Consider the following 23058-nt stretch of genomic DNA (forward strand, 5'->3'; position numbering starts at 1 on the left):
GGACCTCCCATCGCCAGAAGTCTTCTCAGGCTTCTGCCACTTTCACCTCTACCATGGCGGGGCTCCGTCCAGAGGAAGGGCAACAGCCTGCAATGTCACAGGAAATATGTAACATGATTGCACAAACTATCTCAAAAGGCATTGATGCTGCCCTCACTCAAAGGGGTGTTTTGGCCCCATTGCTGTCTGCCAAGCCCAGTCAACAGGTCCTTCACCCACTGGGTCACCTTGACAGGGAATATGATCAAGACCCTCAATCTCCTTTACCTTCTCATATTAGCGACATGTTGTTTATGGGAGAAGAAAATATGGCAGATTATAATCTTTCTGAGGATGACGGAGTCACCCCGACAAACCTTTGGCCATGGGGCTTTTTTGCCACGCTTTATTTAAAACCTTATTGTTCAAAGCCAAGACAATGGCTAACATGTGGGTATTTATTGGACATTCTGAGGGCTCCACGGACCCTCAAGATCCCACTTCTCTACTTTTCACTGAGCGTGTCACAGAGCAAGAGGCCATGCGATCACCTAAGCTCTTTGTTAACATCATACAGAGGCAGTGGAATCAGCCTGGGGCCATTTGTGCTCCCAATGGCATGGGTAGGAAAATGTATACAATGGAGTAAGAACTTGAGGAGCTCTTAAAACTCCCAACTGTAGATGCTCCAATGGCCAACTTGGCGTCTTTCAACATCCTCCCTTCAGATTCAGCTGAGGGCTTGAAAACCAAGGACAGGAGGGCAGAGTTCTCTGCTTGTAAGACCCACCAAGCAATTACTTGGGCTATCCGATCTGCCACAGCGGGGTCCTTCTTCATCAGGACGTCCTTAATCTGGCTTCGCCAAATGCAGTGCATCCTCGGATAACACTTGCTTGCATCAAGACATAAATAAACTGATCACCACAGCAGAGTACTCCACAGATGCAACCCTCAATGTGGCAAAGTTTGCCTCGTGGGCCCTTGCATCCAATGTCACCTCCCAGCGACTTTAATGGCTGAGGCATTGGAAAGCCGACATGAAAACAAAATGGAGGCTGCAGCGGCACCCTTCAAAGGAGGCTCTCTTTTTGGGGAGACCTTAGACCCTATTTTAGTGGAAGGCAAGGACAAGAGGAAGGCCCTTCCTCACATATACCGAAGGGAAGATAGAAGGTCCACCTTCCTCTGTCGCATACAGCCCTTTCAGATGCCAGACACCACCTTCCAGTCCTGACTTACCAAAGATCCTATCCCTTGGGTAGGGATCAGTCACAGGACAGGCAGCCCTTTCGAGACTGCACCAGACAACTACAGGCCAGACGCCCCTTTTGGGGAGCTGGCTACCGACCTTACCATTGGACCAAGTGACTTCTCCAACACAGGTCCCATCAGCGGGCATCTGGGGAGATTTACCAGCGGATGGCAGAGCACGACAACTGACACCTGGGCATTACAAACAGTTTCACTTGGATACACCCTACAGTTCTGTTACGAATCCCATGGCGAATCATCCAATGCTCAGTGTCAAGGGACAATATCAAGAGATCTCTGATGGAAGCCAAAATCTGACATCTACTGGCCATTCAGGCCATAGAACCGGTACCATCACAACATCAGGGTCTCGGCTTCTATTTGATTCTTTTCTTGGTTCGAAAGGAATCGGGCGGAAGCAGGGCCATCCTCTATCTGAAGAAGCTGAATGTACATATAAAGTACTGACACTTCAAAATGCACTCCCTGCACACCATCTTGGGTTGCATCAGACAGGGAGATCTCTTAACATCTATAGATCTACCTTGGTGGAAGGTTAGCTCCACATTCCCATCGGACCATCTCACAGAAGGTTCCTCAGGTTCTGCTATGTGGGGGACCACTTCCAGTACAAGGCCCTGCCCTTTGGGGTCTCTTCTGCCCCCAGGACATTCACCAAACTCCTGTACATGGTGGCTGCTCACATAAGAGCGAGACCTGTCAGAATATAATGTTATTTAGATGACATTTTGGTACAATCGTCATCCCCACAGCAGGTCAGACTGGACCTCCAAATCATGGTCCAGACTCTCCAATAACACGGTTTTTCCAGGAATCTGGAAAAGAGCCACATGACCCTCCTCCACCAATCTGGTCCATTGGGGAGCAAGGATCAACACAGAGACCTGTCAGGTCTTCCTCTCTTGAGAACATCTATCCAGCATTCGTTCCACAGTAATACAGGTCAAAACCCTCAAGAGGGTACCTGTGGCGACTCTTTCCCAATTATTAGGCAAAATGATATTCTGTTTAGCGATAGTGCCTTGGGTGAGATTGCATTCCTGACCTTTTCAGTGGCTTCTATTACCAAGTCAAAGAGCCAGTCACAGCAACTCCACCACATGAATCACCGTTCCCCCAAAGGTTCTCAAATCCCTGGAGTGGTGGACATCAGCAGCTATGGAGAAATGATTCTCCTTCAAAGAACCCTCCCACCTAGTTCTAACCACAGATGCCAGCCTCTTCAGCTGGGGTACTCACCTGCAATCCCGGGTGACTCAGGGTTGATGGTTGTCAGAAGACCTCCTGAACAACATAAATTGGCTAGAACTGAAGGCTGCACGTCTGGCACTCCACCACTTCCAAAGACAGCTGTCAGGTCACCACATATTATTGTTGATGGACAATGTCACAACCAAGGCAACTGTGAACTGTCAGGAGGGCACACGTTCCAGGGTACTGATGCACGGGGCAGTGAAGATAGGCATATGGGCAGAGAAGCATCTGCTTTCCCTACAGGCAGAACATATCTCCGGGGTTCCCAACACCCAGGCAGATTGGTTGAGCAGAGCAACCATCGATCAGGCCGAATGGCAACTGCATCCAGACCTTTTCCTTCACCTGACAACCAAATTCAGTCAACCCCAGGTAGACCTCTTTGCCAGTCCAGTGAATACAAAACTACCAAGATTTTACTCCAGGTTCCCAACTCCAGGGACCAAGGGAACCAATGCCCTCCACTGCCCATGGCCTCTGGGCCTATTATATGCCTTTCCTCTGACTCCTCTAATACTGATGGTGATCAGGAAGAGCCTGGAGGAGAAAGCGGAGGTCCTACTCATAGCCCCTCACTGGCCCAGATGGGCCTGGTTCATGGACCTTGTGAATCTATCAGTCTCTCATCCCTGGAGGATCCCTCCAGACAGGATCTCCCTCTGCCAGGGGGCCATTTTCCACCCGGAGCCTCAGTGGCTCCAACTGGCCATCTGGCACTTGAAAGGGAGATCCTAAAGAGGGACCGATTCTCCAGGAAAGTAATCTCTACCATCCTAGCTTCTTGATGCCCATTAGAAAACTGCATATATGAGGCCGCCTTTTCCCGATGGTGCACCAGGAAGGGACTTGCCCCAACATCGGTATCTGTCCAATATATTTTGACTTCCTTCGGGGGGACTAGATAAAGGACTGGCCACCAATACTCTTTGCAGGCAAATGGCTGTCTTGGCAACCATCCTGACTTGCGATGGGGCTACAAACTTCTCTCAACATCCCAGGGTACATAGCTTCTTAAAAGGGGCACCCAATGAGTGACCTCCGCCAGTCCACAGATATCCCTCCTGGGATCTGTCACTAGTGTTACAGGCATTCACTGCTCCACCATTCAAGCCATTAGGGTCCACCAGTCTCAAACGTCTGACCTTTAAGGTCACCTTTCTCATAGAATCTGAACTACTAATGGTCAAGGGAAATTAGCTTAGGAGTTAAGAAAGGAATTCAAGATGGGCTGGACTTAGGTCTCTTGCGGGCACTCAGGGACTCATGAAGAGAGTCTCTTCCCTCAGGTTCAGTTTGGTCATCTCCTACAATAAGGTCCATATGGGATTTGATCAATTCAAGACAAAAGACATTTTAATAGACATTTTGCACCAGTGGTGGGTTGCTACCGGTTCGCCCCAGTTTGGGCAAGCTAGTAGTGGTGATGGGAGGCTCTGCCCATCCACCTGGATACCTCTGCACATGTGCAGAAGCTTCTGCACATGCACAAAAGCATCGGGCACACACACGAGTGTGCACATTCACACGAGCAAACCAGTAGCAAACTAAATTGAAAACCACTACTGGTTTGCACATGAACCAATCTTTTCTATCTCGCTTCATCTTCAGTTTCAGCTAGCTACCTAAAGTATAGTAGTAAAAGTACAATTAGTGACTGAATAGTTTGTCACTTATAATTAAACTTGGCTTAAGTTTAATATTTTCTACAATCTTATTCTTTAACTGCATCAGTGGCATGTTTTAATATAGTATGGGGGTTGAATGAAAATAATGCCTCCCCGTCCATAACTTTAGTTTACATATTGATATTTTGATATATGAAACAGGAAAACGATCCTTGAAATTAGCTCTTTTGTTATCTGTGATTACAAGTGATTATTTTCACATAATCACTTTTGCCAACAATAGATAAGCTTTTTAAAATGGTCAAGTTAAAAAAAAAAAACATAGTGTGTATCTTCCAACAGGACTTGATAGTCATTTTTACCTTTTCATCCTAGGCAAAAAGATGTTCTAAATGTATTCTTTCAGTTTTGGTGGAAAAGGTTACTATCACATGGCATTAAGTTTGGAGTCTCTGGTAAATAGAGTAAGATGGTGAGATCTAACTTTGCAATTATCTCTAGGATAGCTCAGGAGGTGTGAGGCCTAGCATTGCCACGTGACAACAAAATTCCTTGTTATCTTGCTGCTTAATAGTTATTTTAAAGAAGTTGGAGTTGATAGCAATGCCAGGTTCAAGAAATCTATATGGATAATAACATCTGTGTCCCAAAAACCTGTAAGTATGAATTATCCTGCTGGTGCATAGGTTTTGATTTTTGTTTTTTTTAAAAAATGAAGTTTTATGATGACATTCCAAAGGGCTAGCACTAAGTTTCTGGGTCTTAATATTGACCGTGTGAAAAAAATTCCTCACCTTCATTTTTTTGTTGTTGTTTACATTTATACCCCGCCCTTCTCCGAAGACTCAGGGCGGCTTACAGTGTATAAGGCAATAGTCTCATTCTATTTGTATATATTTTTTTTTTTACAAAGTCAACTTATTGCCCCCCCAACAATCTGGGTCCTCATTTTACCTACCTTATAAAGGATGGAAGGCTGAGTCAACCTTGGGCCGGGCTTGAACCTGCAGTAATTGCAGGCTTTGTGTTCTTAATAACAGGCCTTACCAGCCTGAGCTATCCGGCCCCTTTTCATAGCTTAGTAACAACTATTGGCAAATTCAAATCCTTGAAGCTGTCAGAATATGAGGAACACATCTTCTGTTATTGAAGAACTTTAGTAATATAGTGCACACATTCCTGTGTAATGCCAAACCTGACAGTAATTTTTCCTTTAAGTGAACCAACAATTGTCTTTAATCAATTCATCAATCTTTTTTATGCAAAATTTATCAGTTGCTGTCATAGGTTGTCCCTGTATTGTTGATCATATAATTCAGTGTTTCCTGGTTTATCGTCTTTACATTTTTGTCTCAGGAATGCATAGTACTCATTCAATACGACAACATAATCATTACCATAAACAACCTGCATTTCAATTGGAGGGACTTCATCAGCAGTCGGAAATACAGTCATGGCACATTGCTTAAAGCACATTGACAAGAATTCATTGCTGCTTTGCATTTCACAAACAACAGCAACCAAACTTTTTCTCACACCAACTTCTTACCTATTGAAGCAAAAGAGCAGATGCTAAAGAAAACATTAGGGCTTGTAGCATATCACACTGGTGTCTTATAACATTGGAGCAATTAATTTTTTTGTTCAATCCTACATTTCAGTTTTGGTTTGATACCTGCATGATTTCAATTTTTCCCTCTGACAATCCTGTAGGGAATATGTGATTACTTTTGTTTTAAAAAACTAAATAATTAAATAGATGTCTATGTCTCTTCCTAGACTAAAGGTAAAGGTTCTCCTCACACATATGTGCTAGTCGTTGCTGACTCTAGGGGGCGGTGCTCATCTCCGTTTAAAAGCCGAAGAGCCAGCGCTGTCTGAAGATGTCTCCGTGGTCATGTGGCCAGCATGACTCAACGCCAAAGGTGCACGGAACGCTGTTACCTTCCCACCAAAGGTGGTCCCTATTTTTTCTATTTGCATTTTTATGTGCTTTCGAAACAGCTAGGTTGGCAGAAGCTGGAATAAGTAACGGGAGTTCATCCCGTTACACGGCAGCACAAGGGATTCGAACCACCGAGCTGCCGACCTTTCAATCAACAAGCTCAATGTCCTAGCCCCTGAGCCACTGCATCCCTAGTCTTCCTAGACTAGGTTTGCATAATAAAAGGCAGAAAGTTTATGTATACTTATTATCCATCTTGTAACTGAGGATGGTGCAAAAACTCATGGTTCATCCAGGGGAATGTTATCAACATCTTTCCTTAAAAAAATTAGATTTGATTTTGTATCAAATTGATCGAGATTGCTTAAAAATAAAAAAGGCTATCAGCAAAGTATTAATTCTACTTTCTATTTATATGTTGGAAACCTGCCTACCTGATATTATAAATTTTATCTCATTCTGTTACAATCGTGTCTTAGTAAAAACAATTAAAATTTATGTAAAAACCATAAACATGTATGCAACAACACTGAAAAGTAGGGTTTTTTCCCCATGCTTTACCTTGTGTTGTTAAGAATGCTGTTTCTAAACTGTACTCAGCCAATATACTACATTGTATGATCGCGTAACTGTATCGGCTATTAAGGACGTTATTTCGTAATAATGATACAGTAATTAAACAGCTGTTCCCTGGTTCGGTAACATGAACTGGGTTTAAACAGCTTGAGAAGAAAGAGTGAAAAGTGTGCTGCAAGGAATTGGCAACTCTCTAGTTTGGAAACTGGTATATACAGAAATCATTTATTTATTTATTTATTTATTTATTTATTTATTTGTCGTAACAATATATACAAGCATTGCATAAAGGATTATATAATATATAAACATATATATGAGGAGAAACAAGGTACTATAAACATATATATATATATATAAGGGAAGAAACAATAGGACAGGAACGGGAGGTACGTTTGTGCTCTTATGCACGCCTCTTAGAGTCCTCTTAGGAAAGTGGTGAGGTCAACCGTGGATAGATTTTGAGTAAAGCTTTTGGGGTTATGAGAAGAAACCAAAGAGTCAGGTAATGCATTCCAAGCATATATAATTCTGTTACAAAAATTGTGTTTTCTGCAATCTAAACTGGAGCGGTTGACATTGAGATTAAATCTGTTGGTAGCTCTTGTGATATTGTTATTGAAACTAAAGAAGTCATTGACAAGAAGGACATTTCAACGGATGATTTTATGAGCTACACCCAGGTCCTGTTGAAGGCAACAAAGTTCCAAGTTTTCTAGACCCAGGATATCAAGTCTGATGGAATAAGGTATTTTATTGGTTTCGGAGGAGTGGAGAACTCTTCTTGTAAAATACTATGATAACTGAATAAGTGTTTAAACATCATAAAGGCAAAGTTGGAACATTGGCTCAATGCTTCTGCATTCCAGCATGTCTGCTAAACGACTACCAGAGATCATTAGCCACCTTGGCCACCTAAAAAAAAAATGAAAATAAAACCAGAATAATATTTGAAGATTTTCTCAAACTCTAATTGACATACAGCCGAACCTATCCATTGCTGCTTTCGAAGGTGTACAACTAATGAGGGCAGTAGTATGAGAGGCTGAGCCTATTCCAAGGTAGGGTTTGATTGGTTTGGCTGCATAGGATTATGTTTTGAAGGCTTTTTTAAAATAATGTGTAGATTTCTACTTCCTGTAATAGTGATTTTAATGTCTGCTAGCTGACAAGGTGATGCAAGTAGAATGGTAGAAGGGGACAAAGAGGAGGAAATGGCTAGGGAAAGGTCCCCCACTGGGGCTAATGCCCTAAAAGTTCTAATCAGCTACAACTGTGAGAATAAAAGGATAATTTTATTTTGAAGTCAAAAAAGATCCTTCTAAATTTATATTGCTGGGTCTCTGGAAATGTATTTTGAAAAACCAAGACATGCATTCATTGAAGTGTCCGAGTTCAGTAGGAAGACATGAATTCATCACCCCCTTTTAGTTTTAAAGGTCATGGTATTGTTGTGAAGATATTATGGAAGAGGAAACCATGAATTCTTTTCTGAGATTCACAAAAAGGTGAAATATGAGTGGATTGGTTTTTAAATGGAAATGCTATGTAAAGAGGTCAGCGGAAAGTATTTTCTGAACAATGCAACTAGAAATTATAAAATGCTGTCCTTAGCATGAAAGGCAGGTAGAAACTTAGAAGTTTTACAGGCAATCAAATGCCTTGAACTGATGTGTCCCTTTTATAATAATACTGCCTTGCTGTATTGTGCTGGGAGCCCCTACAAAAGTTGGCATTTTTACTTTCTCCTCTGGTACCCTGTCTGATTGTTTTAGATTTCCTTGTCACTACCTAGGACTTTTCTTATTTTCAAAAAGGAGCCATAAATGTATTTGATGGGTCATCCATGGTTTTACCATAGGCATCTATCATTTGGAAATGAACCTGCTATTGTAAAATGTATTAAAACAGTATTAATATTGCTCCCCAGACAGCTGTGGTAACACAGTGGTTAGAATGTAGGCGAATTCTGCCAGCAGTTTGATTCTCGCCTGCTCAAGGTTGACTCAGCCTTCCATCCTTCCAAGGTCGAATTATAGATGTCAACTGACGCCAACTTTTTGGAGATATATATATCAGTTATGGGAAAAATACATTTACTCACATACCTGACGGTTTATTTATTTATTATTTATTTATTTATTCGTATTTCTATACCGCCCTATCTCCCTAAGGACTCAGGGCGGTGTACAGCCATATAAAAACACACAAATGTACAGAATAAAAACATTCAACTAAAAAACTTATTATAAAGGCCAAATATTTAAAATAAGATATAAATAATAAAACCCAATTTAAAACTCAAGCTAAAATTTAATCATTTAAAAATTTAAAACCCTAGTCCAATCCTGCGCAAATGAATAAATGTGTCTTAAGCTCGCGGCGGAAGGTCCGAAGGTCAGGAAGTTGACGAAGTCCTGGGGGAAGCTCGTTCCAGAGGGTGGGAGCCCCCACAGAAAAGGCCCTTCCCCTGGGTGTCGCCAGTCGGCACTGCCTAGCCGACGGCACCCTGAGGAGTCCCTCTCTGTGAGAGCGCACGGGTCGGTGGGAGGCATTCGGTGGCAGCAGACGGTCCCATAAGTAACCCGGCCCTATGCCATGGAGCGCTTTGAAGATCATTACCAAAACCTTGAAGCGCACCCGGAAAACCACAGGCAGCCAGTGCAGTCTGCGCAGGAGAGGTGTTACATGGGAGCCACGAGGGGCTCCCTCTATCACCCGCGCAGCTGCATTCTGAACTACCTGGAGTCTCCGGGTGCTCCTCAAGGAGAGCCCCATGTAGAGAGCATTGCAGTAGTCCAGGCAAGATGTCACGAGAGCATGAGTGACCGTGCACAAGGCATCCCGGTCTAGAAAGGGGCGCAACTGGTGCACCAGGCGAACCTGGTGGAAGGCTCTCCTGGAGACGGCCGTCAAATGGTCTTCAAAAGACAGCCGTCCATCCAGGAGAACGCTCAGATTGCGCACCCTCTCCATTGGGGCCAATGACTGCTTCAACAGTCAGCCGCGGCTGCAGCTGACTGTACCGGGATGCCGGCATCCACAGCCACTCCGTCTTGGAGGGATTGAGCTTGAGCCTGTTTCTCCCCATCCAGACCTGTACGGCCTCCAGACACCAGGACAACACCTCGATAGCTTCATTGGGGTGGTCCGGTGTGGAAAAGTACAGCTGAGTGTCGTCAGCGTACAGTTGGTACCTCACACCGAAACCACTGATGATCTCACCCAGCGGCTTCATATAGATGTTGAACAAGAGGGGCGAGAGAATCGACCCCTGAGGCACCCCACAAGTGAGGCGTCTCGGGGCCGACCTCTGCCCCCCCCGTCAACACCGTCTGCGACCGATCGGAGAGATAGGAGGAGAACCACCGATAAACGGTGACTCCCACTCCCAACCCCTCCAACCGGTGCAGCAGGATACCATGGTCGATGGTATCAAAAGCCACTGAGAGGTCTAATAGGACCAAGGCAGAGGAATAACCCCTGTCCCTGGCCCTCCAGAGATCATCCACCAACGCGACCAAAGCCGTCTCAGTGCTGTAACCGGGCCGGAAGCCGGACTGGAACGGGTCTAGATAGACGGTTTCCTCCAGGTACCAGGGCAGCTGACATGCCACCACACTCTCTACAACCTTCGCCGCAAAGTGAAGGTTGGAGACCGGACGATAATTACCTAACACAGCTGGGTCCAGGGAAGGCCTCTTGAGGAGAGGCCTCACCACCGCCTCTTTCAAGGCGGCCGGAAAGACCCCCTCCAACAAAGAAGCATTTGTAAGCCCCTGGAGCCAGCCTCGTGTCACATCCTGTGCGGCCAGCACCAACCAGGAGGGACACGGGTCCAGTAAACATGTGGTGGCATTCAGCCTACCCAGCAACCTGTCCATGTCCTCGGGAGCCACAGGGTCAAACTCATCCCAAACAATCTCAACAAGACGGCTCTCAGACATCCCACCCGGATCTACCCAATTTTGGTCCAGACCGTCCCGAAGCTGAACGATTTTGTCGTATAGATAATCACTAAACTCCTCAGCACGTCCCTGCAACGGGTCATCCTGCTCCCCCTGTTGAAGGAGGGAGCGAGTTACCCGAAACAGGGCGGCCGGGCGGTTATCTGCCAACGCAATGAGGGAGGAGACGTAGCAACGTCTCGCTTCCCCCATTGCCACTAGGTAAGTCCTAGTATAGGACCTAACTAGTGTCCGATCAGCCTCCGAACGACTGGACCTCCAAGAACTCTCTAGGCACCTTCTCCGGTGTTTCATCTCCCTCAGCTCCTCTGAATACCAGGGAGCTGGTTGAGACCTACGCCGGGTCAGAGGCCGCAAAGGCACGACACGATCCCAAGCCACGACAAGTTCCTCGGTTGTGCCGTGAGCCAGACCCTCAGGAAATGGCCCAAGCTCCATCTGGAACCTCTCCGGGTCCATCAGTCGCCTGGGACGGAACCAGCGAATTGGTTCCGTCTCCCTGCGGTGTTGAGTGGCGGTCAGAAAGTCTAGGCGAAGGAGGAAGTGATCTGACCATGACAAAGGCTCAATGACTAAATCCCTCAAGTCCAGATCCTTCAACCACTGTCCAGAGATGAAAATCAAATCCAGAGTGCCACCCCCACTGTGAGTAGGGCCATCAACTACTTGAGTCAGGTCCAAGGCCGTCATGGAAGCCATGAACTCCCGAGCAACTGAAGATGACAGGCCGGTCGATGGCAAGTTAAAGTCCCCCATGACAATAAGTCTGGGGGTCTCCACCGCCACTCCAGCCAACACCTCCAGGAGCTCAGGCAGGGCTGCTGCCACGCCGCAAGAAGCCAGGTACGTGACAAACAAGCCCACCTGACATCTATGACCCCACCTCACAAAGAGGGATTCACACCCGGCAATCTGAGGTACAGTGGTCTCCCTCGGCTCCAGGCTCTCTCTAATCACAACCACCACCCCTCCACCCCTCCACCCCTCCACCCCTACATGCATGTAAATTAGGAAGGGACCCTATTGGTTGAGATCATGTATTTTAATCTTAGGAACAGTACTAGACACGATTGATGTCAGTAGTATTTTAATTTTAAGTTACATAACAGATAACTGGTTTTTATTTGATATGTATTATTTTATTCTTGAATTTTTAATTGTATATTTACTGAGGGTTTTACTGGCCTATGGCTGTAATAAACTTACTTACTTACTTACCTTCCAAGGTCGATAAAATGAGGACCCAGATTGTTGGGGGCAATAGGCTGACTCTGTAAAACCACTTAGAGAGGGCTGTAAAGCACTATGAAGTGGTATATAAGTGCTATTGCTATAATTGGTCAAAGATGATTCATTATTTTTGTTATTTCTGAATTTTGTAGGCTGATTCAGATTTCAGAATATCAAGAACACTTGTGTAGGCCAAGCATTGTTGAAATGTTAGGGTTCTCCCTTTACAATAAAGCATTCTGAGCAATGGACAGAGTAAGAGAAAAAGGTTCAATGACAGAGCCATATAGATATTGATAGTTAGGTAGGATTTTGAATGTGTAAAGCAATTATAGACACTTGGCTCTCATAAAATGGAGACCAACATTAAACCCAACATTCCTAAACATTAAAAGCTAGCTATAACACCCAACAGGGTCTTGGTTCATTGGTCTCCCAAAAGGAAAGATTATCAGCATTTTTAGAATCCAATCAAGATGCACTTTTTGCTTTGTACATATCAGGAAGACTTCCTGGAAACAGAAAAACAAAACAGGTTTGAGGATGTAAATGCTTAGGAAGCAAGGCATGTGCTACAGGCATCAAATAAAAATACTACGTGCCTAAAAGCTGGGGGAGTGGGTTAATTCTAGTTAAATACTTTGGCAAGCTTATTCTTGGTATGTGATCTTGGCATGTATATACAACTCAGACTGAGATATTTGGACTAGCAAATGACACAATCAAGGAAATATTGTTGTTCATTGTTATTGACAGAAGTATTAAGCCTACCTACAGAGATAACTTGCTTGACACAGTATTATTTTACTTAGAAATAGTTTCATGTATTGAGCTCCAAAGACAGCAAAATAAACTAAGGGAAATACCTGTATCCTTATTAGTTTGCATTTCCTAGCCTAATTGCCAATTGGAATTGTGAAGAAGATCATTTCCTTCTCCTCCCTTTTCTTCGTATATGGCAAAGGGTACAAAGAAAATAATTGGTCTAGGGAAATTAATTTTTAAAAAAATCAAACTAATTTTAGACATTTCTTATTAACCTCAAATAACTGTTTTTTCCTTGGGTCATCTTATTTTCAGTATGAAATGTCAGAATTGCCCAGAATATAATTACTTACGTATTTGTGTCTGGCAAAGAATGCCCTTCCTCTCTTAGCCTCCTCGTTCAGATTATTAATGCAGTTTTTCACTTCATTTCATACATCAGTTGCTTGTCATAAAAGACATTCTTCTCAATGTGAGTGTCCAGTGACTGCTGTGAAAAATTCTGCACTTTGGGATGTCACTTATATATGATGTGACTATCTTTAAGGAGCTCTCTTAAACAGGATAATCTATGGGGGAATTTTATATATTTTGGTTATATTTAGAGGCTAATATAGTTCCTCAACCTTGTTACAATTCTACGGAAAAGTCAAGTTGTGCAGTTGGGCATGAGATTCAGGAAGTAAACAGGGGACATAAAAAGCCAAATGTGATCAGGACTTTCTTCATGATTCCTCCTTCAGAAAATGCTTCTCCCCCAAAACCTGAGGTTCAAGAAGCCCTTAGAGATGCTTTGGTCTCAATGGTGATGTGACAAACAAGGTAGATGTAAACTCTCCCAGTCTGAAGAACCTGCAAGGTGAGTTTCATGGTACTTAAACAGCACCAGGACCAAAATCCCTTATTAGCGATGGCAGAAAACAAATAGAAAAAAGGCACAGTTGAAAAGCAGAGTGATGGCCAGAAAAGAGACATCAGGGGAACAGAAGTTTGCCAGAGGGCCACTTGCTCTATGCTAACTCAATTCAGACAAAGCTGCTACATGGAATATGGCATTGGGGACAATGTTTGAACTCCACGGTTTGAAAGTGAACTACTTGGCAGGCATGGAATGACAGTATTTTTAGATACTTTATTAAAAACTAATTCTTAGATTGTAGCAGATTATATATGGTTCCAAATGCTTCAGAGTAGGTTTCCTGTTTTTGATAAAACAGGATTGGGGTTTCAAATTAGCTTATAAATAAGTTCAATCAGATCTACTTGTTGTTGACTACCTTCCAGAAAATTTTTTGCTCACTTGGATCTGGGGAAACAAATGATATCTTTTACCATTGTTGATTTCATAATGTTATTGAAGATTATATTATACAAATAAAACTAATACAATCTGCTTAATATAAAAATACATATTAAAAAAATAAAATAAAGATAAAAGTGTGCAGAAGAAAAAAAGAAAGAAGAAATTTCTCTCTTTAACTTCAGCAAGCATAATCAGTACTTGCAACTTATCAGTAACTCTTAAAGCAAAACCAACCATCTCTTCATCCCATATCCTTATTTCATTCTCTATAAACTAACCTTTAAAACCTCATCTCTTCATCTTAGCAAAAGTCCATCAAGAGTTATTGGAAATAACGTAAATCAACTAAATCTATTAAAGCCAAATTGAATCTTTCCTTTTATATTTATATCTCACTTTCTGTTTAGAAATATACCTCCCCCTAGTTCTTCTCTACAAATAAGCAAAATCTTTAAAACATTGTCATGCAGTCCTAATTAGCAAAAACCCACTAAACATAAAAAAATAGCACAAATCAATTATGTTAATATTGATCAAATAAACCAATGTCGTATTCTTTTGTAGTTTGTGTTTGTAATATCTCCCATCTATAATAACATATATAATAATAGATAACTTTGTGATTTCACCCATTCATCATAAATCTCTCTCAAAGTGGTCATTAACACATTTATTTCCACCTAATGATTCTAAGATAGGTCAAAGTCATCTTATCAGCTGTTTCCAACTATAAACATAGACAATTCCAACATGAAAGGAAGTATTCTTTTAATTAACCTCAAAGTCTTTCCTTAATTCTATCTGAACTCTTATAACTTTTTAAAATCAACACTGTAATCACCTTTCTGCTGTATATTAAAAAAAAAAACTTGCAAATCGTACAACTTGTAAGTTTCTTAAAGGATTAAAGGAAAATTCACCTTGTGAAAGTTTCCAACTTTAATAAGCAGAAAAACAAAAGAAAAACAAAAGTAAAATTCAAAGTGATTTAAAAAGTGTGGTTTTGGTTAAACCTAAATTCTCTGAGTGGCTACACTAATGCCTTGGAGCTTAGAGGAATCTTGTGTCTCCCAGCTAATTGCAAGAGACCACAAAAACATAAGTCCCTGCCATTTACCCACATAAAGAAAAAAAGAAAACTTCCTATAGTACCACCTCTTACAATTCCAAACAATGCAGTATCAACAGAAGAGTCCTTCAAGTTTCTAGGTTCTATAATATCTCAAGACTTAAAATGGACACCTAAAATCAAAAATGTCATTAAAAAAACACAACAAAGAATGTTCTTTCTGCACCAACTCAAAAAGCTCAAACCGCCCAAAGAGCTGCTGATTCAGTTCTACAAAGGAATTATTGAGTCTGTCATCTGCACTTCCATAACTGTCTGGTTTGGCTCTACAACTAAATAAGACAAACACAGACTTCAATGGATAACTAGAACTGCAGAAAAAATAATTGCTACCAACCTGCCTTCTATTGAGGATCTGTATACTGCAGGAATCAAAAAGAAGGCTGTGAAAATATCTACAGACCCTGTAGATATTCTGGACATAAATTGGACATCCTGAACATAAATTGTTTCAACTTCTACCCTCAAAATGACACTATAGAGCACTGCACATCAGAACAACTAGACACAAGGACATTTTTTCCCCAAATGCCATCACTCTGCTTAACAACTAATTCCTACGACACTGTCAAATAATTTACTAAGACTGTATTACTGTTATTCTTCTCTTCCCTTACTAATATCTATCTCTTCCTACTTATTACTATAACCATGTGCTTGTATCTTTCAATTTATATTGTTTTTACTTGTTTCCTAGTACAATTTGATAGTTTATTAGTAACCCTGACTATCACTAAGTGTTGTATCTTTTTATTCTTGAGGAATATATTTAATTCTCCTTATGTACACTGAGAGCATATACACCTAAGACAAATTCCTTGTGTTTCCAATCACACTTGGCCAATAAAGAATTCTATTCTAAAAAAAAAAAAATAGCTGTCCTGAGTATGCATGGATGATCTAAAGGACTCTCCTTTCTCCAGAGAGATTGTCTGTGATCTGGGTCTTGGATCCAGCTGCCTTTTGGACTGCAATATATTTCTCTAACTGTGGGATATCAATTTGCCATCCCTCACTGGAAGCTCTTCCCATTCTTCACCATTGTTGCCCCACTGAGCAAAACCCAGAAATCTGCTAAGAAAGGCCTTGAAAAACTCAGTATCCAGGCAGGTTCATCAGGGAGAAGGCTGCTGTTCAGTTGATCTTGTAAATATCAGTTTGAGGCTTTCAGCATCAGTTATGCCATTTTCTTAAATGTTTATTTATTTATTTATTCGTTCGTACTTTTATACCGCCCTATCTCCCTAGGGACTCAGGGTGGTTTACAGCCAGATAAAAACATAAATATATACAGAATAAAACATTGATTTAAAAAACTTATTCAATAGGCCAAATGTTTAAAATAGAAATATAAACAATAAAACCCCATTTAAAACCAAATATAAAATTTAAAAATTTAAAAATCCTAGTCCAGTCCTGCACAAATAAATAGATGTGTCTTAAGCTCGCGGCGGAAGGTTCGAAGGTCAGGAAGTTGGCGAAGTCCTGGGGGAAGCTTGTTCCAGAGGGTGGGAGCCCCCACAGAAAAGGCCCTTCCCCTGGGCGTCGCCAGTCGGCACTGCCTGGCCGACGGCACCCTGAGGAGTCCCTCTCTATGAGAGCGCACGGGTCGGTGAGAGGCAATCGGTGGCAGCAGACAGTCCCGTAAGTAGCCCGGCCCTATGCCATGGAGTTTCTCTCTGCAAGATAAAGAAGAGAAGATTTAGGCACTTTTATGGAAATATTATTGCATTTTTGCAATTAATTTGTTCATTATAATGATTGCACTGATTAACCTTTTATCTTTACATATTTTGCATCCACTTATTGTCATTGTCAATCAATCTTCTGGAGTTTACACATAGAAGTACTTTAGTGGTTATTAATTACAGAAATAAAAACAGGACTTCAAAACACATTTTTCTTCTTATCAAATTCATGGCTCTTTCCCACCATAAATGTAACTGAGATACTTAAACTTTTTACATTCAAATAACAAAACCTTAAGTTGCAGTCCTATAAATACTGACCTAGACCACTGAAATCAGTAAGATGTCCTCATCTGAACCATGGATCTTGACTCTTCTGCACTGCAGATAAGCTGTTGTTTGCTAAGTCTCACCATCTAATATGTAACCTGCTTTCATGCTGCCTCATAACACCAATTACTGTTGTGAAAAACATCAAACGTTTTAATTGAAGGCTGTCCTCCTGCTTAAATGATGAATGAATAACAAATGGTTCCATGCATTTGGCTGTAATTCTTCATCTGAATCTTGTTAATGTTAATGTTTTTATATTTATGATTCTATTTTATCCTAAGTAGAGTTGCTCTGGATAATGGGATGGGTAAAATATTATTTTGGGGTATGTATTCATGTGTTTGTTTGTAAACAGAGAGGTGTGTGTGTGTGAGTGAGTGAGTGTACAAGGATTTATTTAATTATTTTATTTTTTAATTTTACATAACATGGGTTTATTTTAAATAGCAGCAAAGGTTGCATCAAAACTTTTTTCTTCAGTTTTGCCATTGAAGCTGTCACTCAGGTCTTAAAATTCAAAGTGGACCTTTGGCAGAATATCATTTAATGAGCTGAACTCAAGACTTCAGAGCAGAATCCTCTGGAGACAAATGAGGAAAGCAACTATCACTACTTGTCTGACTTTCACAGTTGGCCTCTTTCATGTCTGAGCCAGGCAATTAAATAATGAATTTCTGGGAAATCAATGTTTTAGGAAATCTTCCAGGCAAATGTAGATACATACCTGACTGAACTTCAGATATTTTTCTTCACCAGAAGATTACTTATTTTAGGAAAAACTCAGAAAATTCTATATACATTGATACACATCTCTGAATGTTAGTTTTATGTTCTCTCCTCACCATGCTGAAGTAGTCCCAAATGTTCCTCCGTATGCCCAGGTTTTTCTAGATAATTTTTGCCGATTTCAAAAGTGTGAAAATTGGTCAGATCAAGAGGTATTGTAGACTAGAAATCTATGGCCTCGCCCTCACTATTAGTTAATGGGAAATTATAGGCTTGGGACTGTGCCACTGAGAATATAAAGTATTTACCCTTACAAACTGTGGCCTGAGTCTACAGCAGATAAAATACTTCAAATGTCCCCTGAATAGTAATGAATGTGTCCATGATGGATGACAAGATAAGTCACAGTGCACCATATGCTATATTTTCTTCCTCAGTTTGCTGCAGCCCTGAGTATGTTGTTGATAGCCTTTCCTTTCCAACTATATACCTTCATTTCCTTCCTCATCCTAAGCTATGGGCCATCGTTCCCTCAAGGGATCTTATTATACTTTTAGTTCTGCACAGCCAAACAAAGATAAGAGACAATTCTTGAACTTCAATATACAGTATCATCTCTTCATATTGTTCTGAGTGCAGCTCTTGCTGCAGGAGAGTCATTGACTTAACATTATTAGATGGTACAAACCAGTGGATCCCTGCTCTTTTGTTGAAATGGATTTCCTATGAAGCAAGTGCAGGAATTCCCCCCAAGTAATACATTTCAGCCATTACGGTGTTGATGAATAGCATCTGTTGTTTTAATAAACAACATGTCATATTTTATGACTTTAATTAAGTAATTAATGAGTCCAAGGTGGTACCATTTTACCTTAGCTTTTCTAACACTACGTCACTTCAGACATGATAAAACATTTTATATATACAATATATGTATATAGAAGTAGACCTAGGTATAGTTTCTCAAGTCTTTTGAAAAATTCTGTAAATCTTTGCCCTTCCTGTTTGATAAGCTGAAGAGCCAAGGTGGCTCAATGGTTAGAGTGCAGTACTGCAGGCTGACTGCTAGCTGCAGTTTGGCAGTTCAAATCTCACTGGCTCAGGGTTGACTCAGCCTTCCAAGGTGGGTAAAATGAGGACCCAGATTGTTGGGGACAATATGCTGACTCTGTAAACCGCCTAGAGAGGGCTGTAAAGCACTGTGAAGCGGTATATAAGTCTAAGTGCTATTGCTATAATGAAGTGAGATGCATAAAAGCCATTTTCTTTCCTGACAAACTTAACCAACAAGGTTTGATAATATATTACTTAGTCAAGGTGCTTGACATTTATGCAAGTAGCATCATGCATTTACTTTGCTGTCCTCCTAGAGGAGAAGATAACATCATAGTTGTGATCTATAAATCTTTTCCCTGCTCATTGCTCACTATAATTTGTGCTTCTCTGACTTAAAATATCCAGACCCTTCCTAGCATTGAGGCCAGCTGGCAGAATATTAGTCAACTAATGTCACTTTTGGCTCAGATTCATGAGCTTTATCTTGAAATGTGTGGAAAATGGACATTGTATCCTAACCTCTACTTATCAGAGCTGATTTGGAAAAAAGAGACATGTGCCACAAGAGGATAGAGAAAAATTACTTTCAGATGGCACATTTTTATTGCCTTCTTGGGCCTGGTGCAGTCAATGAGTCTCATTAATTGTACAGGTTGATCTCCAAAGTCAAACCTTGACAATCTAAATTCTTGGCTGATTGACCTCTAGCAAAAAGAGTATTGTTACATTTCCTAGGCAATTTCCAAGAGAAATACTGAGAAACATTTAGCAAACAAGAAACAGTGACGGTACTCAGCCTTAGTTTAAAATATGTTGCACCATGGGTCTAAATTCTGAACAGTCATGTCCTTCAGCTGCCCTTCCTTTCTTTTTTAGCTTAAAATTTGAGAGTCATATACACACACACATATACTCACTGGAGAAGAGCTTAATGCTGGGAACAATTGAGGGCAAAAGAAGAAAGGGACGACTGAGGTGGCTGGATGGAGTCACTGAAGCAGTCGGTGTGAGCTTAAATGGACTACAGGGGATGGTAGTGGACAGGAAGACCTAGAGGAATGTTGTCCATCGGGTCACAATGGGTTGGACATGACTTCGTGACTAACAACAACAACAACAACAACAACATACTTCTGGCAATCCATTGACTGAAGTTCTTTTGCACATTATAATTCTGAAAAATGTCTTTCTATTACAGCACAAATATTGTTTTCTGGTTTCCCCATTTTTTAAAACTTGTTTTCTGAAAGAAGTGGCCTGGACATTGGCACGTCCCCTCTCCCCCATTCTCTTTATAGAGGCGAAACCGATGAGGATGTGGGGGAAGAAGATTGTTTGTATTTCATTGTTTGTCTTGTTTTTTGTTTTGTTTTTTGGTTTTCTTATCCTTTTTTATATGTTAAATGTTGGTTATATGGGAGTTTAATGTTGGGTTGTGGGCACAGAAAGGAAGATGCGGGGATAGGATTGAAAAATTTATATTTTAAATGGGAGTCATAAAAATAATGTCATGGAATGTGAAGGGTACAGGGAATCAGATTAAAAGAAGAAGATTGGAATTTAAGATTAAAAGAGATTTACCAGATATTTTATTTTTACAAGAAACCCATCAGAAATCTGAAGATTCAAATAGAATGTATATAAAAGGTATGCAAATATATGAAAAAGCATTTGGAACTACAAAAGCCAGAGGAGTTGCAACACTGATATCAGATAGGGTGTATTTTGAAAAACATCAGGTAATTTTGGATGAAGATGGAAGATATGTAATAATTGTTGGAAATCTTAATGAGGAAAAAGTGACACTTGTTAATTTATATTTACCGAATGAAAAACAAAGAGAATTTCTTGAAAAAATAACAAAAATTTTGGAGAATGAAAGTGTAGGGAAAGTAATTGTCGCTGGGGATTTTAATTTAATCAGAGATAAAATAGACAGTACTAACCCCACCCGCTGTGGAGGAGCAAATAAAATGGGGATTTTAAATACGTGGATGCTTCGAAACGGCATGGTGGATGTGTGGAGAGAGGTCAAAGGAATTGAAAGAGTATATACTTTTTTCTCTAAGATATATAATACATATTCTAGAATTGATTATATTTTTCTTTCTAAAGATTTGTTGAATAATGTGGATAAGGTAGATGTGGGAATTTTTAAAGATTCTGATCATGCAGAAGTTATGGTGGATTTAGATTTTAATTTTGAGAAAAAAAGAAGCTATTGGAGGAGAAACTGTATAAAAATGAAAAGGATAAAAAATGGATACTTAAAAAATTGGAGGAAAGTTGGAGATTAAATGATTAAATGATAACGGGGAGGTTAAATTTGAAATTGTTTGGGATGCGATGAAAGCGGTGTTTAGAGGGGAGAGTATTAAATTATCAAGTAGGAAATATAAAAATTATAAAATTAAAATGGAAAGAGATAAAAATCAGATTAAAGAATTGGAAAATCAATTTTTGCTTACTAAAGAAAAAAAAATTCTTCAGGAGCTTAATATATTAAGAAATAAAATGATAGAAGAAGATACAGAGTTAGTAAAAAGAAATTTGAGACATTTAAATAGGAATTTTTTTGAATTTAGTAATAGAAATTCTAAATTATTGGCAAAGATGGCGAAAAATAAAAAAGAGAAGAGAGAAATTGGAGCTTTGATAGATGATAGAGGTATAAGATGTTATAAAAAATTAGAGAAATGTGTAGTGGTTAGAAATTTTTTTCAGAATCTATATTCAAAGAAACCAATTAATCGGGGAAAATTGCAAAGCTATTTAGAAAAGTATGTGGTGAAAATTGATCAAACATATAAGGAATTGATGGAAGAAGATATAACACAAGATGAGATTAATGGAATAATACAAAAATTAAAATTAGGGAAAGCTCCAGGTGAGGATGGATTACCTATTGAGTTTTATAAAGAATTTAAAGAATTAATAATACCAAGATTGCAAAAATTATTTAATGGAATATTACATGGTGGAGAAGTACCTTCATCATGGAATAGAACGGTGATATCCCTAATTCCTAAACCAGATAAAGATTTAGAAAGGATTGAGTCCTATCGGCCCATTTCTTTAATTAATCAGGATGCAAAGATATTTACTGCTATTATAAGTAATAGATTAAATAGATTTATAGATAGATATATAAGTTACAACCAAGTAGGTTTTGTGAAGGGTAGATACATGAGTGATATTGTTAGAAGAGTATTAAATATTATAGATGTAGCTGAATATAACGGTGATAAAATTGGTATAGTATCATTGGATATTTTTAAAGCTTTTGATTCTGTACAATGGGAAACTATTAAAGTAATTGTGGAGGCTTTAGGCTTTGGTAATAAGTTTATACATGTTATTTCAAAATTGTACCAAAAAGCAGTGCAAGAGTGAAGGTGAATGGAATATTAACTGAAGAGATAAAATTAGAAGCTGGTACGAGACAAGGATGTCCCTTGTCCCCAACATTATTTTTATTGGCTATGGAAATATTGACAAAATGATAGAAAAGATGAAGAATTAGAAGGATATAAGGGTATAAGATAAATTTGTATGGATGATACTTTAATTATTTTGAAAATGTAGAGAAAGACCTGAAAAGATATATAAGCATTTGATAGAATTTGAGGAAATGACAGGTCTGAAAGTAAATTGGTCAAAGTCAGAATTATTGATGGATAGTAATGGTAATGAGTCTGAGAATATGCAAGAGCAATTTGGGATAAGGATTAAAATACATTGAAATATTTGGGTATAGTGCTTTCACTTAAGGTTAAAGAATTGAAAAACTTAATTATGATGTGGTGATTAATGAAATTGAGAAGAAGATAGATAAATATAAAATGTTAAAGTTGTCTTGGTTTGGTAGAATTGCAATGTGTAAGATGATGTTGCTGCCCAAGTTCAACTTTTTATTCGAGATGCTACCGCTAAATTTGACAGAGAAAGATATTGAAGGATATCAGAAAAAATTGGATAAATTTGTAATGGTGGCAAAAGACCTAGATTAGTGAAGAAAATGTGGTATCAAAATCAAAAGGAAGGTGGATTAGGAATCCCCAAATTATTTAATTATTACTGTGCGTATGGTATCCGGATAGTGGTAAAAATATTTAAAGGTGAAGATAACTATTGGAGAGACTTAGAGTTAAGGGATATAGAGAAATTTGGATCAAGGTGGTTTTTAGATAAAGCAAATTCAAAATG

The sequence above is a fragment of the Ahaetulla prasina genome, chromosome 1 (assembly GCF_028640845.1).
Source record: "Ahaetulla prasina isolate Xishuangbanna chromosome 1, ASM2864084v1, whole genome shotgun sequence".
NCBI classification, from domain to species: Eukaryota; Metazoa; Chordata; class Lepidosauria; order Squamata; family Colubridae; genus Ahaetulla; species Ahaetulla prasina.